We start from the raw sequence: 15,874 nt of genomic DNA, 5'->3' as shown, positions 1-15,874 counted from the left end.
ATTGTGTAATCTTCCTAAGCCTGCAACCCTGGCATAAATTACATTTTTTTGACCCTGTACCTTGCAGCTATGCCTTTGGAACTGAATTTGGGTGGTGTTAATGTTCATTATGAGAGGTGAAAACTCTCTTTTGCACTCCCTTGACTTCACTTTCTGGACCTTGTTCTATTTTGATACCCTAATGATATCCAACTTCACAACTGGATCCTTCTTCCATTACTTATTTGTGCAGGGACTGTGGGCTTTGCTAACTGGGCCTGCATTTATTGCCCATCTCTAATTGTCCTTTAGAAGGTGGTCTAGATTAGAGTGGTGCTGGAAAAGCACAGCAGGTCAGGCAGCATCTGAGGAGTAGGAAAATCGACGCTTCAGGCAAAAGCCCTTCATCAGGACTGAAGGCAGGGAGCCTCAAGGGTGGAGAGATAAATGGGAAGGCTCCCTGCCTTCAGTTCTGATGAAGGGCTTTTGCCTGAAACATCGATTTTCCTACTCCTCAGATGCTGCCTGACCTTCTGTGCTTTTCCAGCACCACTGTAATAAGGACTCTAATTTCCAGCATCTGCAGTCCTTACTTTCGCCTTTAGAAGGTGATGTTGAGTTACCTTCATGAGCCATTGTAGTCCTTGTGGTATAATTATACTCAGAATCCTGAGGGAGAGGTGATCCAAGAGATTGACCAAGAGACAGTAAAGGAACAGGGATATAATTTCTGATCAGGATATTGAATAGCCAGAGGACGTAGGGGAGGCTGGTACAATTACAACATTTATAGGAGGTCTGGTTAGTAAGTTTGCAGATGACACCAAAATTGGAGGTGTAGTGGACAGCAAAGAAGGTTACCTTACAGAAAGTGAAGTCAAAGGAGTGCAAAAGAGAGTTTTCACCTCTCATAATGAACATTAACACCACCCAAATTCAGTTCCAAAGGCCCTCCAAGCACTCTTTATTCAGCAGCACTCCCCAGGATCTTCCCATTAAGTGTATAAGTCCTGTCCTGATTTGCCTTTTCAAAATGCAGCACCTCAAATTTATCTAAATTTATAAGCAGTGGCGTTTCATGGGCGTGGAAGTTACTATACAAGGAGCTTTGGTGAACCTTTGCAGTGAATCATATAAACGGAGTACACTGCATCTCCTGTGCATTGGTGGAGGGAGTAAATGATTGGCATCACATGCACAATCAAGTGTGCTTCACTGCTGTGGATGTTGTTAAGCTTTTTGAGTGTTGTTGGAGCAATGCTCAAATGGGAGGTGGGGTGTATTCCATCACATTCCTGACCTGAGAGCCGTAGAGATGTACAGCACAGAAACAGACCGTTCAATCCAACCCGTCCATGCTGACCAGATATCCTAGGTAAATCTTGTCCCATTTGCCCGCACTTGGCCCATATCCTTCTCAAACCTTCCTATTCATACACCCAATCAAATGCCTTTTAAATGTTGTAATTGTACCAGCCTCCCCTATGTCCTCTGGCAGCTCATTCCGTATGCACACCACCCACTGTGTGAAAAAGCTGCCCCTTAGGTCGCTTTTAAATCTTTCCCCTCTCACCTTTAACCTTTGCCGTCTAGTTCTGGACTCCCCCACCCCAGGCAAAGGACTTCGTCTGTTTACGTTATCCATGCCCCCCCATGATTTTACAAACCTCTATAAGGTCACCCCTCAGCTTCCAATGCTCCAGGGAAAACAGCCCCAGCCTATTCAGCCTCTCCCTATAGCTCAAACCCTCCAACCCTGGCAACGTGCTTGCAAATCTTTTCTGAACCTTTTCAAATTTCATAACATCCTTCCAAGAGGAGGGAGACCAGAATTGCACGCAGTATTCCAAAAGTAGCCTAACTAATTTCCTGTACAGCCGTAACACGACTGCCTAACTCCTACACTTAACGCACTGAAGAAATAATCCATAAAGAAAAGCGTTCCAAACACCTCCTTCACTATCCTGTCAACCTGCAACTCCACATTCAAGGAACTATGAACCGGCACTCCAAGCACTCTTTATTCAGCAACACTCCCCAGGATCTTCCCATTAAGTGTATAAGTCCTGTCCTGATTTGCCCTTTCAAAATGCAGCACCTCAAACCTATCCAAATTAAACGCATCTGCCACTCGTCAGCCCATTGGCCCATCTGATCAAGATCCCATTGTACTGTAAGGTAACCTTCTTTGCTGTCCACTACACCTCCAATTTTGGTGTCCTCCGCAAACTTACTAACCAGACCTCCTATATTCACATCAAATCATTTATATAAATGACGAAAAGCAGTGGACTCAGCACCGATCCTTGTGGCACTCCACTGGTCACAGGTCTCCAGTCTGAAAAGCAACCCTCCACCACTACCCTCTGTCTCCTACCTTCGAGCCAGTTCTGCATCCAAATAGCTAGTTGTCCCTGTATTCCATGTGATCTAAGCTTGCTAACCAGTCTCCCGTGAGATTGCTCCCTATAGAATCTCCTTTGTTACATCTTTTATCTTTTCCTAAGTGCAGTTAGATTTTTTCTCTTCCTCGCACCTACACACTTGCACCTCTTACAAGCTTCTTGATGAAGTTTTAATTTTGCAGTGCTGAGCTTGCTCTGTTACTGCTACAGTCTCTTTTTGTAATACTGTTTTAATTGCTGACTGAATACCTTGTTAAAATGGTAATGTTTTTAAAGTGGTAAATTCACTTTCCTCCACAAAGTTCCTTGTCTAGTTCTTGTGAAGGTTTCTGCTGGTGTCACGTATCTTGAGTGTTGTTGGAGCTGCACTCATCCAGTCAGTGAGGGGTATTCCATCACATTCCTGTTTTGTTGATGGCCATTTCACAAAACAATGGGAGACTTTGGGGAGTTAGGAGGTCAGTTACATGCTGCAGGATTCCTGGCTTCTGACAATGCTAGTCCAGTTCAGTTTCTGGTCAATGGTAATGTTGCCAGTAATCAGAATGTTGACAGTTAAGGTTTCAGTGATGGTAACACCATTGAATGACATGATGTGATGAATTAGATTCACTTTTTTTTGGAGACAGTCATTGCTTAGCAATAGTGTGGCACAAATGTTTTCATGCCACCTGTCAGCCTGAGCTTTGATATTCTCCAGGTCTTGTGGCATTTGGGTATTGACAGCTTTAGTGTATGAGGAGTTGTGAACGGTGATGAACACTGTGCAATCATCAGCAAACATCTCCACTTCTGACCTTAAGATGGAGAGAAGATCACTGATGGAATAGTTGAAGGTGGTTGGGCCCAGGACACTATCCTGAGGAACTCCTGCAGAGATGTCCTGGAGCTGAGATGACCAGCCTCCAACAGCCACAACCATCTTCCTGTTTTCTAGATTTGAATCCAAACAGTGGAAGGTTTTCCACAATACTCATTATTTAAAGCATTGTTAGGGCTCCTTGATGTCAATTGGATTAAGATTAATACTGCCTTGATATTGAGGGCTATCACTGTCGCCTTACCTCTGGACTTCAGCTCTTTAGTCCATATTTGAACCAAGGCTGTAATCAGGTCAGGAGCTGAGTGGCCCAGGCAGAAATCAAACCAAGCATTATGAGCAGATAATTGTTCAGCAAGTGTTACCAGATAGCAGTATTGATGGCCTTTTCCATCATATTGCTGATGATCAAGAATAGGATGCTAATTGTCCAGGTTGGATTGTTCCCACATTGTAAGGTAGATGCCAGTGTTAGAGATGCATTGGATGAGTTTAATGCAAAAATCAAGTTCTAATGCATAAATCTTCAATACTATTGTCAGGCCTCATAGCCTTCACAATATTCAGTGCCTGGAGTCATTTCTTGATATCATGTGGGGTGAATTGGCTGAAGACTGTGATCCTGTGACCCCTGAATGAGGTCAAGATGGATCATCTTAGCACTTCTAACTGAAATTTGGTGCAAATGCTTCACCCTCCTGTTTTGCTCTGGAATGCTTCCTTTGACACCCACCCGTCCCCAACCATTGTTTAGGATGAGTATATTTGTAGAGCCTCCTCTTCCAGTGAGTTGTTTAATTATCCATCATTCTTCATGATTGGATGTGATAGGAGTGCAAAACTTAGATTTGATCCGTTGATTTAGATTTAGGGTTTAGATGTTTCAAAAGGAATGATGGGGGGGCGGGGTGGTAAAAGAGATGGAGAAATGGCATTGCTAATCAGGGATAGTATCACAGCTGCAGAAAGGGAGGTCGTTGAGGAGGGTTTGTCGAAAGTCTCAGTACGGGTGGAAGTCAGAATTAGGAAAGGAGCAGTTACTTTATTGGGAGTTTTCTATGCATCCCTCAATAGCAATAGAGACACAGAGGAGCAGATTGAGAGGCAGATTTTCAAAAGGTGCAGACGTAACAGGGTTGTTGCCATGGATGACTTTAACCTTGCTAATATTGATTCGAACCTCCTTAGTTCAAATATAGAGGAACCTTGATTATCTGAAGGCCACAGGCGGGGACTATTTCGTTCCGTTAATCGAATGTAATAACATAGTTTTGCCATGCATTGGGCCCTTGCGATCTTGTTCGGATAATCCAAAATTCAGATAATCGAATTAAGGTTCCTCTGTAGCTTGGATGGAGCAGTTTTTGTCAGGTGTGTCTAGGAAGGATTCCTGACTCAATATGTTGATAGAGTGGAGGTCATTCCCAATATGCTGACTAGAGTGGAGGCCATATTGCATTTCGTTCTTGTCAACGAATCAAGCCAATTGTCAGATCTCTGTGGGAGTGCATTTCAGTGATCCCTGACCTTTACTATAGTCAATGGAGAGAGATAGGAGCAGATGGTATAGGAAAGTATTTAATTGGTGGAGGGGGAATTACAATGCTATTAGGTAGGAGCTGGGATGCCAAAATTAGGAGCAGATGTTCTCATGAAACTGCATGATAGAAATGTGAAATTGTTTAGGCAGCACTTGCTGATAGTGGTAGATAGCTTTGTGCCAGTGAGGCAAGGAAGGAATGGTAAGGTGAAGGAAACTTGGGTGACAAGGGACGTGGAACATCTGGTCAAGAGGAAGTAGCAAACTTACTTAAGGTTGAGGACGCAAGGATAAGACAGGGCTCTAAAGGGTTACAAGGTAGCCAGGAAGTAACTGAAGAATGGACTTATGAGAGGTTGAAAGGAGCATGAAAATGTTTTTGCGGGTAGGATTAAGTAAAACCCTAAGGCATTCCACATGTATGTAAGGAACAAGAGAATGGCCTGAGTGAGGGTAGGGCTGATCAGGGTTGGTGAAGGGAACTTAAGCCGAGAGTCAGAGGAGGTAGGGGAGGTCTTTGCTTCTGCATCCACTACTGAGAGGGACCTTGTTGTTTGTGAGGACAGCATGAAACAGGCTGATATGCTTGAACAGATTGATGTTAAGAAGGAGAATGTCCTGAAAATTTTGAAAACATAAATATAGTAAGTCCCCTCGGCCAGATTGAATGTACCCAAGATTACTACACGAAGCAAGAGAAGAGGTTACTATGTCTTTGGCGATGATCTTTGGGTCCTTACTGTCCACTGAAGTAGTGCCAGATGATGGGAGGGAAGCAAATTTTATTCATTTGCTCAAGACAGGGAATAGGAATAATCCTCGGAATTACTAGACCAGTCAATTTTATATCTGTGGTGGGCAAATTATTGGAAAGGATTCTGAGAGCCAGTATTTACAATTACTTGGAAAAGTATAGTTTGATTAGAGATAGTCAGCATGGCTTTGTGAGGGGAAGTTTTATTGAATTCTTTGAGGATGTAACAAAACACATTGATGAAGGTAGAGTAGTGGATATGATGAACATGGATGTTAGCAAGGCGTTTGATAAAGTTCCTCATGGTAGGTTCATTCAGAAGTTAAGGAGGCATGGGATACATGGAAATTTAGCTGTCTGGATACAGAATGGGTTGACCCATATAAGACAGAGAGTGGTAGTAAATGTAAAGTATTCAGCCTGGCGTTCGATGACCAGTGGTGTCCCGCAGGGATCTGTTCTGGGACCTCTGCTGTTTATGATTTTTATAAATGACTTGAATGAGGAAGTGGAAGGGTGAGTTAGTATGTTTGTTGATAACACTAAGGTTGGTGATATGTTTGATAGTGGAAAGGGCTGTTATAGGTTGCAACGGGACATGGACAGGATGCAAAACTGGGCTGATAAGCAGCAGATGGAATTCAACCTGGAAAAGTGTGAAGTGATTCATTTTGGAAGGTTGAATTTGGATGCAGAATACAGGGTTAAAGGCAGAATCCTTGGCAGTGTGGAGGAATAGAGGGAACTTGGGGTCCATGTCCATAGATTCCTCAAAGATTTGCAGCATGGTGGCTCAGTGGTTAGCACTGCCATCTCACAGTGTCAGGGATCCAGGTTCGATTTCAGCCTCAGGTGACGCTGTGTGGAGTTTGCACATTCTCCCCGTGTCTGTGTGGGTTTCCTCTGGGTGCTCTGGTTTCCTCCCACAATCCAAAAATGTGCAAGTCAGGTGAACTGGCCATGCTAAATTGTCCACAGTGTTAGGTGCATTAGTTGGGGGTAAATATAGGGTAGGGGAATGGGTCTGGGTGGGTTGCTGTTCTGAGGATCACTGTGGACTTGTTGCGCCAAAGGGCCTGTTTCTCTACTGTAGGGAATCTAATCTAATCTAAAGTTGCCACCCAAGTTAATAGGGTTGTTAAGAAGGCATATGGTGTGTTGGCATTCATTAGTGGGAGTATTGAATTTAAGAGGCACGATGTTATGCTGCAGCTCTAGAGCCCTGATTAGACCACACGTGGAATATTGTGTTCAGTTCTGATCACCTCATTATTGAAAAGATGTGGAAGCTTTAGAGAGGGTACAGAGGAGATTTACCAGGGTGCTGCCTGAATTAGAGGTCATGTCTTATGAAGAAAGCTTGAGGGAGCTAAGGCTTTTGAAGTTGGAGCGAAGAAGGATGAGAGGTGACTTGGTAGAGGAATACAAGATGATGAGAGGCATAGATACAGTGATTAGTCAGAGACTTTTCCCAAGGGCAGTAATGGGTATCACAAGGGGGCGTAATTTTAAGGTGATTGGAGGAAGGTTTTGGGGAGATTTCAGAGGTTGGTCCTTTAGATAGAGATTGGCGGGTGTGTGGAATGCACTGCCAGCAGTGATTGTAGAGTCAAATAAATTAGGCACTTTTAAACGATGCATGGATAGGCACATGAATGATCGTCAAATGAAGGATATGTTGGTTAGTTTGATCTTAGAGTAGGATAAAAGATATAACATCAAGGACTGAAGCGCCTGTACTGTGCTGTAATGTTCTATGTTCAATGATTATGGAATCACTTGCCCTGATCTATCACCGCTATTTATGCAATTTGCTATGCAAGTAGTCCTATGTTTACTTTCACCAGGTTGGCAGTTCATTTTTAGGTATGCCTGCTGCTCCTGGTATATTCTCCTGGATTTTTTTAAAATTCAGGGTGGATCCCCTGGTTTGATGGTAATGGTTGTATGTGCCAGACCATAAGGTTACAGATTGTTTTGGAGTATAATTCTGCTGCTGCTGATGGCCTGCAGCACCTCTTGAATGCCCAGTCTGAAATTGCTTGATCTGTTCAAAATCTGTCCCATTTAGAATGGTTATAGTGGTATCACAACTGGGTGGGTTTCTTCAATATGAAGTCAGGACTTCATCTCTACAAGAACAATGCACTGATCACTCCTACCTGTCCTGTCATGAACAGATGTATTTGTGGCAGGCAAATTGGTTCCTTTCCCACTTGTCACTGATCCATTCGAGCACTATGTCCTTTAGGTCTCGGCCAGCTCAGCAATGGTAGTGCTGTCAAGTGCCCCATGCCCAGAGTAAATTCTGCCCTATTACCATCTTTTGCAATGCCTCCAAGTAGTTATCTTGAGTACTGATTTATCAGCTGAGGGAGAGGACATGTGCAATAATCAGGAGAAGGTTTCCTTACCCAAGTTTCTTCTGATACCATGTCAATTCATGAAGTCCACAGTCAATGTTTAAGTAGCATCTCCGACCTGATTTTATCTCACTGTGCTGCTGCCTCTGCTTGACTGTCCTGTATGACAGGACGCACTTAAAGATGGCAATGGTGTTGTCTCGGACATGGTCTACAGGCTGCACTTCAGTGAGTGTGTCTAATGTCAGGATGTGGCTTGGCTGTTCTGTGAGACTGTTTTGGTGCTAGCCCCCAGATGTTAGCAAGGAGGCAGGGCTTGTTGAGCTGAGTTTGCTGTTACCATTGTCATGGACAATGCCAGATTGTCCAGACAGTTTCATTTTTTCTTTTGACATTCTTTAGCAGTTTGCTACAACTGAGTGGCTTGCCAGGCCATTTTAAAGGGCAATTAAGAGTCAGCCGTATTGACGTGCGTCTGGCATCATGTGTAGGCCAGACCAAGTAATTGTGGTGAGTTGTGTGATAGAGCCGCGTAGAGTCAAGAGTGTGGTGCTGGAAAAGCACAGCAGGTCAGGCAGCATTGGAGGAGCAGGAAAATCGATGTTTTGGGCAAAAGCCCTTCATCAGGAATTCCCGATGAAGATCTTTTGCCCGAAAAGTCGATTTTTCTGCTCCTCAAATGCTCCCTGACAAGCTGTGCTTTTCCAGCACCACACTCTTGACTCTAATCTCCAGTATCTGCAGTACTCACTTTCGTCTGATAGAGTCATGTAGTCATACAGCATAGAAACAACCCCTTTGGTCCAACTAGTCCATGCCGTCCATGATCCCAAACTAAACAAGTACTGCCTGCCTGCGCTTCATCCGTGCCCCTCCAAACATTTCTTTTTTATGTAGTCTAAATGTTTTTGAAATGTTGTAACTGTACCCCACATCCACCACTTCCTCTGGAAGTTAATTCCATACATGAACCACTCTCTGTGCGAATAAAGAATAGCCCTTATGTTTTTTTAAATTCTTCTCTCATCTTAAAAAATCTTGAAACTCCCCCCCGAGGGAAAAGACACCTGCTATTCGCCTAATCTATACCCCTCATGGTTTTGTAAACTTCTATAAAGTAGTGCCTTAACCTCCAGTGAGAAAAGTCCTAGCCCATCCAGCCTCTCCTCATGGCTCAACCTTCTATTCTCGGCAACATGCTGGCAAATCACTTCTGAACCCTCTCCAGCTTAATAATATCCTTTTCTTGCCTACAGGATGCTAATGAACAATATGTTTTAAAATATTAAATCACCATTTGATAACTAGAATTTTAAAATTAAATTCAAGTTCCAACATCTGCCGTGATGGAATTCGAACTCAGGTCCCCAGAATAGTACTTGAATTTCTGGATTACTAGTGCAGAGACAATGTCACTATGTCAATACCTCACCATGTTGGGTGAGGGTAAGGGTTGCTTGAGCTAGCTCACTGCCATGAATATTCCTTTATCTATACTGAGACCAAGCCTATTTAATTATCAGAGAGTCTACTGTGGACCATTAGTGAATCCAAAAAGAAGAGGAGATACCTGCCTTTGTTATCAAATTTTTTTATTTAACAGAATGGTTTAGTAAATGACAGCAGTAAATACAACTACATTTATAGACAGATATCACTGCTAAGGGCTCTCAGGAGCTGTACAGAATACATCTGCATCTTATGGAAGCCATTGTAGGACTTCTTATCTCCAGCCAAAGACTGTAGCAACTTTAACATTAACTCTTTTCAAAATACTAAAAACAAGCCAAAAATATGTGGAAGCTGCAGAGCAACCCTTTTAAAATAATCCCCGCTGTTGAGAGGCTGCATGCACAGGTTCTTGGCATGAGCAAGCCTCATCCCTGGCCCAAAGGATTACCACACAGAACATAGAAAAATACAGCGCAGTACAGGCCCTTTGGCCCTCGATGTTGCGCCGATCCAAGCCCACCTAACCTACACTAGCCCACTATCCTTCATCAACTTCACCAACACATTCCACCCTGACCTTAAATTTACCTGGACTATCTCTGACACCTCGCTCCCCTTCCTGGACCTCTCCATCTCCATTAGTGACGACCGACTTGACACTGACATTTTTTACAAACCCACTGACTCCCATAGCTACCTGGATTACACCTCTTCCCACCCTATCTCTTGCAAAAATGCCATCCCGTATTCCCAATTTCTCCGCCTCCACCGTATCTGCTCCCAGGAGGACCAGTTCCACCATAGGACACACCAGATGGCCTCCTTCTTTAGAGACCGCAATTTCCCTTCCCACGTGGTTAAAGATGCCCTCCAACGCATCTCGTCCACATCCCGCACCTCCGCCCTCAGACCCCACCCCTCCAACCGTAACAAGGACAGAACGCCCCTGGTGCTCACCTTCCACCCTACAAACCTTCGCATCAACCAAATCATCCACCGACATTTCCGCCACCTCCAAAAAGACCCCACCACCAGGGATATATTTCCCTCCCCACCCCTTTCCGCCTTCCGCAAAGACCATTCCCTCCGTGACTACCTGGTCAGGTCCACACACCCCTACGACCCACCCTCCCATTCTGGCACTTTCCCCTGCCACCGCAGGAACTGTAAAACCTGTGCCCACACCTCCTCCCTCACCTCTATCCAAGGCCCTAAAGGAGCCTTCCACATCCATCAAAGTTTCACCTGCACATCCACCAATATCATTTATTGTATCCGTTGCTCTCGATGCGGTCTCCTCTACATTGGGGAGACTGGGCGCCTCCTAGCAGAGCGCTTTAGGGAACATCTCCGAGACACCCGCACCAATCAACCAAACCGCCCCGTGGCCCAACATTTCAACTCCCCCTCCCACTCTGCCGAGGACATGGAGGTCCTGGGCCTCCTTCACCACCGCTCCCTCACCACCAGACGCCTGGAGGAAGAAAGCCTCATCTTCCGCCTCGGAACACTTCAACCCCAGGGCATCAATGTGGACTTCAACAGCTTCCTCATTTCCCCTTCCCCCACCTCATCCTAGTTTCAAACTTCCAGCTCAGTTACTGCCTCCTTGACTTGTCCGACCTGCCTATCTTCTTTTCCACCTATCCACTCCACCCTCTCCTCCTTGACCTATCACCTTCATCTCCTCCCCCACTCACCCATTGTACTCTATGCTACTCTCTCCCCACCCCCACCCTCCTCTAGCTTATCTCTCCATGCTTCAGGCTCATTGCCTTTATTCCTGATGAAGGGCTTTTGCCCGAAACGTTGATTTCGCTGCTCGTTGGATGCTGCCTGAACTGCTGTGCTCTTCCAGCACCACTAATCCAGTATTTGATTTTCAGCATCTGCAGTCATTGTTTTTACACTATCCTTCATATGCCTATCCAATGCCCGTTTAAATGCCCATAAAGAGGGAGAGTCCACCACTGCTACTGGCAGGGCATTCCATGAACTCACAACCCGCTGAGTAAAAAATCTACCCCTAACATCTGTCCTATACCTACCACCCCTTAATTTAAAGCTATGCCCTCTCGTAATAGCTGACTCCATACTTGGAAAAAGATTCTCATGGTCAACCCTATCTAAACCCCTAATCATCTTGTACACCTCTATCAAGTCACCCCTAAACCTTCTTTTCTCCAATGAAAACTGCCCCAAGTGCCTCAGTCTTTCCTCATACGATCTTCCTACCATACCAGGTAACATCCTGGTAAACGTCCTCTGCACCCGTTCCAGTGCCTCCACATCCTTCCTATAGTATGGCGACCAAAACTGCACACAATACTCCAGATGCGGCCGCACCAGAGTCTTATACAACTGCAACATGACCTCAGGACTCCGGAACTCAATTCCTCTACCAATAAAAGCCAGTACGCCATATGCCTTCTTCACAACACTATTTACCCAGGTGGCAACTTTCAGAGATCTGTGTACATGGACACCAAGATCCCTCTGCTCATCCACACTACCAAGTATCCGACCATTAGCCCAGTACCCCATCTTCTTGTTACTCTTACCAAAGTGAATCACCTCACACTTACCTACATTGAACTCCATTTGCCACCTTTCTGCCCAGCTCTGCAGCTTATCTAAATCCCGCTGTCACCTGCCATATCCTTCCTCACTGTCAACAACTCCACCAACTTTCGTATCATCTGCAAACTTGCTCACCCAACCTTCTAACCCCTCCTCCAGGTCATTTATAAAAATGACAAACAGCAATGGTCCCAAAACAGATCCTTGCTGAACACCGCTAGTAACTGCACTCCAAGATGAACCTTTACCATCAACTACTACCCTCTGTCGTCTTCCAGCCAGCCAATTCCTAATCCAAACCTCCAACTCACCCTCAATGCCATACCTCCGTATTTTTTGCAGTTGCCTACCATGGGGAACCTTATTAAACGCCTTACTAAAATCCATATACACCATACCTACCCGCTTTACCCTCGTCCACCTCCTTAGTCACCTTTTCAAAGAATTCAATAAGGTTTGTGAGGCACTGCCTGCCCTTCACAAAACCATGCTGACTATCCTTGATCACATTATTCCTATCCAGATGTTCATAAATCCTATCCCTTACAATTCTCTCTAAGACTTTGACCACAACAGAAGTGAGACTCACCGGCCTATAGTTACTAGGGTTATCCCTACTCCCCTTCTTGAACAAGGGAACCACATTTGCTATCCTCCAGTCTTCTGGCACTATTCCTGTAGACATCGAGGACATAAAAATCAAGGCCAATGGCTCTGCAATCTCCTCCCTTGCTTCCCAGAGAATCCTAGGATAAATGCCATCAGGCCCAGGGGACTTATCTATTTTCACCCTTTCCAGAATTTCCAACACCTCTTCCCTACATACCTCAAAGCCGTCCATTCTAATTAATTGTGACTCAGTATTTACATTGGCAACAATGTCCTGTTCCTGAGTGAATACTGACGAAAAGTATTCATTCAGTGTCTCCCCAATCTCTTTAGCCTCCACACGCAACTTCCCACTGCTATCCTTGACGGGACCTATTCCTACCCTAGTCACTCTTTTATTCCTGACATACCTATAGAAAGCCTTTGGGTTTTCCCTAATCCTACCGACTAAGGACCTTTCATGTCCCCTCCTTGCTGCTGTCTCTTCAGATCCTTCCTGGCTACCTTATAACTCTCAATCGCCCCAATTGAACCTTCACGCCTCATCTTTACACAGGCCGCCCTCTTCCCTTTAACAAGGGATTCCAATTCCTTATTAAACCACAGCTCCCTCACACGACCCTTTCCTCCCTGCCTGACAGGTACATAGTTATCAAGGTCACTCAATAGTTGCTCCTTGAACAAGCTCCACATATCAATTACACTCTTCCCTTGAAGCCTACTTTTCCAAGCCACGCATCCTAAGTCGTGCCTCACCGCATCATAATTTCCCTGCCCCCAGCTATAACTCTTGCCCTGCAGTGCACACTTATCCCTCTCCATCACTAGAGTAAAAGTCACCAAATTGTGGTCACTGTCCCCAAAGTGCTCACCTACCTCCAATTCTCAACACCTGGCCTGGTTCGTTACCCAGTACCAAATCCAGTATGGCCTCACCTCTTGTTGGCCTGTCTACATATTGTGTCAGGAAACCCTCCTGCACACATTGGACAAACACCGACCCATCTAACGAACTCGAGCTGTAGCCTTCCCAGTCAATATCAGGAAAGTTAAAGTCCCCCATAACAACCACCCTATTACTTTCACTCTTCTCCTGAATCATCCTCGCAATCCTTTCTTCTACGTCTCTAGGACTATTAGGAGGCCTGTAGAAAACTCCTAACAGGGTGACCTCACCTTTCCTATTCCTAACCTCAGCCCAAACTACCTCAGATGGCAAGTCTTCCTCCATCGTCCTTTCCACCACTGTAATACTATCTTTGACAAGCAATGCCACACCTCCCCCTCGTTTACCCCCACCTCTGACCCTACTAAAACATTTAAACCCTGGAACCTGCAACAGCCATTCCTGTCCCTGTTCTACCCATGTCTCCGTAATAGCCACAACATCGAAATCCCAGGTACCAACCCACGCTGCAAGTTCACCTAACTTATTTCGTATACTTCTTGCTTTGAATATACACACTTCAAGCAACTTTCCTGTTTACAGGCACCTTCCTTTGAGATTGATGCCATGTTCCTAACATCCCTACACTCCAGGTCCTGCACCCTAAAGCTACAGTCTAGGTTCCCATGCTCCTGCAGAGTTAGTTTAAATTCCCCCCCCCCTCCAAGAGCACTAGCAAACCTCCCCCCAAGGATACTGGTGCCCCTCAGGTTCAGGTGGAGACCATCCTGTTTATAGAGGTCCCACCTTCCCCAGAAAGAACCCCAGTTATCCAGATACCGGAATCCCTCCCTCCTGCACCATCCCTGTAGCCACGCATTTAACTGTTCTCTCTCCCTATTCCTTGACTCTCTATCACGTGGCATGGGTAACAAACCAGAGACAACAAATCTGTTTGTTCTAACTCTGAGCTTCCAACCTAGTTCCCTGAATGCCTGCCTAACATCCTCAGCCCTCTTCCTACCTATGTCATTGGTGCCAATGTGGACCACGACTTTGGGCTGCTCCCCCTCCCCCTTAAGGACCCGGAAAACACGATCAGAGACGTCACGTACCCTTGCACCTAGGAGGCAACATACCAAACGTGAGTCTCTCTCGCCCCCACAAAACCGCCTATCTGTGCCCCGAACTATCAGGTCCCCAATAACTATTGCTCTGCTCTTCTCCACCCTTCCCTTCTGAGCAACGGAGACAGGCTCCATGCCAGAGGCCTGAACCCCATTGCTTACCCCTGGTAAGTCGTTTCCCCCCCCACCCACCCACCCACAAGTGTCCAAAACGGTATACTTGTTCTTGAGGGGAACAGCCGCAGGGGATGTATACTGTGCGACCAGATCTTCACCTTCAGCAGCTATCTCAAGTCAAGAAAGTGTGAGCTAGGGCAGGGTTCAGCCTGTTTTTTCCTTATTCACTATTTACATTGCCACTGAATGATCTCATGACACATAAAATATCTTATCCACTATCAAGAGCACTCTCAAGTCTATTTCATCAATTTGTGATTCTCATTGTGTGCTAAGGCACTTGGATCAGCTGAAATGGGGACAATTAAAACTCAGCACTAAGTTCAAATGACCCTGCTGAGTTCAAGATTTCCCCCTATTTGAGTCATACCCACCCCTTTTCACGGCAGCAAAAATCGGATTTGTCAGAAAGTGGAGATGGGACTTCAGCACTCGTGGCCCTCCTCCAATTTTGAAAGGCTCAAACACAGCACGTGTACCCTACCCAAAACAGATGCTTGGAAGTTAACAGTTGCAGCAACTCACTATCTGAAAAAATCATCAACCTTGCTATAACTACTAAGGTCCAATATTAACTTCACCAATAAGCAGAGTTTATAAATAAATATCGAATAAGTAAATTAGACAGAGGATCCTTTTATCCAATTCATAAAGCTAACTTTATGCTTAGGCTGATTGGAGAAGACCCCTATTTGGCAGCTACAGACAAAATCCAGCCTTCCTAGGGTTACACTTTGTTTCAGTCAAAGCACAGATGTAGTTTCAAAGTAGATTAAAATCTCTGGAGGCAACTCTATCTTCCCTTCCCCCAATCCCCATGGCAATTTTAATATTTGTAAGTTATTATCCTGCTGAGTTTTTTTGAGGAGTTTCCAGAAGACTTCCTATAAATCTGTATGCAGACTGTGTTTGAGGAGGACATAATAAGCAAATTAGCATTTTGACAGTTTATTTTTAAAAAGTGGAAATGTAGAAATGTTTAGTTTAAAGCATTTTAAAACCAATAAATTAATTAAATGTAGTTCTTTTCGCAGAGCCAATCCTAATATCAATAATAGTTTAGGAGAATTCTGCATTTACTGTTATTGCCCTGTGGAAAACAGCACATATGAAACACATATCTAACACATTAAAAATGTACATTATGTTCTGATTGTTGATTAGTTTATGAGACTAATGCAA

The 15,874-nt window shown here is 44.8% G+C and overlaps 1 protein-coding gene across 5 annotated transcripts in view; it reads left to right on the top strand.

Moving 5' to 3' along the window:
- Positions 1 to 15,874, top strand: part of dph6 (diphthamine biosynthesis 6) — a 321,719-nt gene that overhangs the window by 196,245 nt on the left and 109,600 nt on the right. The window lies entirely within an intron of this gene.

Source organism: Chiloscyllium punctatum, chromosome 4 (genome assembly GCF_047496795.1).
Source record: "Chiloscyllium punctatum isolate Juve2018m chromosome 4, sChiPun1.3, whole genome shotgun sequence".
NCBI classification, from domain to species: Eukaryota; Metazoa; Chordata; class Chondrichthyes; order Orectolobiformes; family Hemiscylliidae; genus Chiloscyllium; species Chiloscyllium punctatum.
The sequence above is the reverse complement of the archived record's forward strand: the minus strand, read 5'-3'. Positions and strand labels throughout refer to the sequence as shown.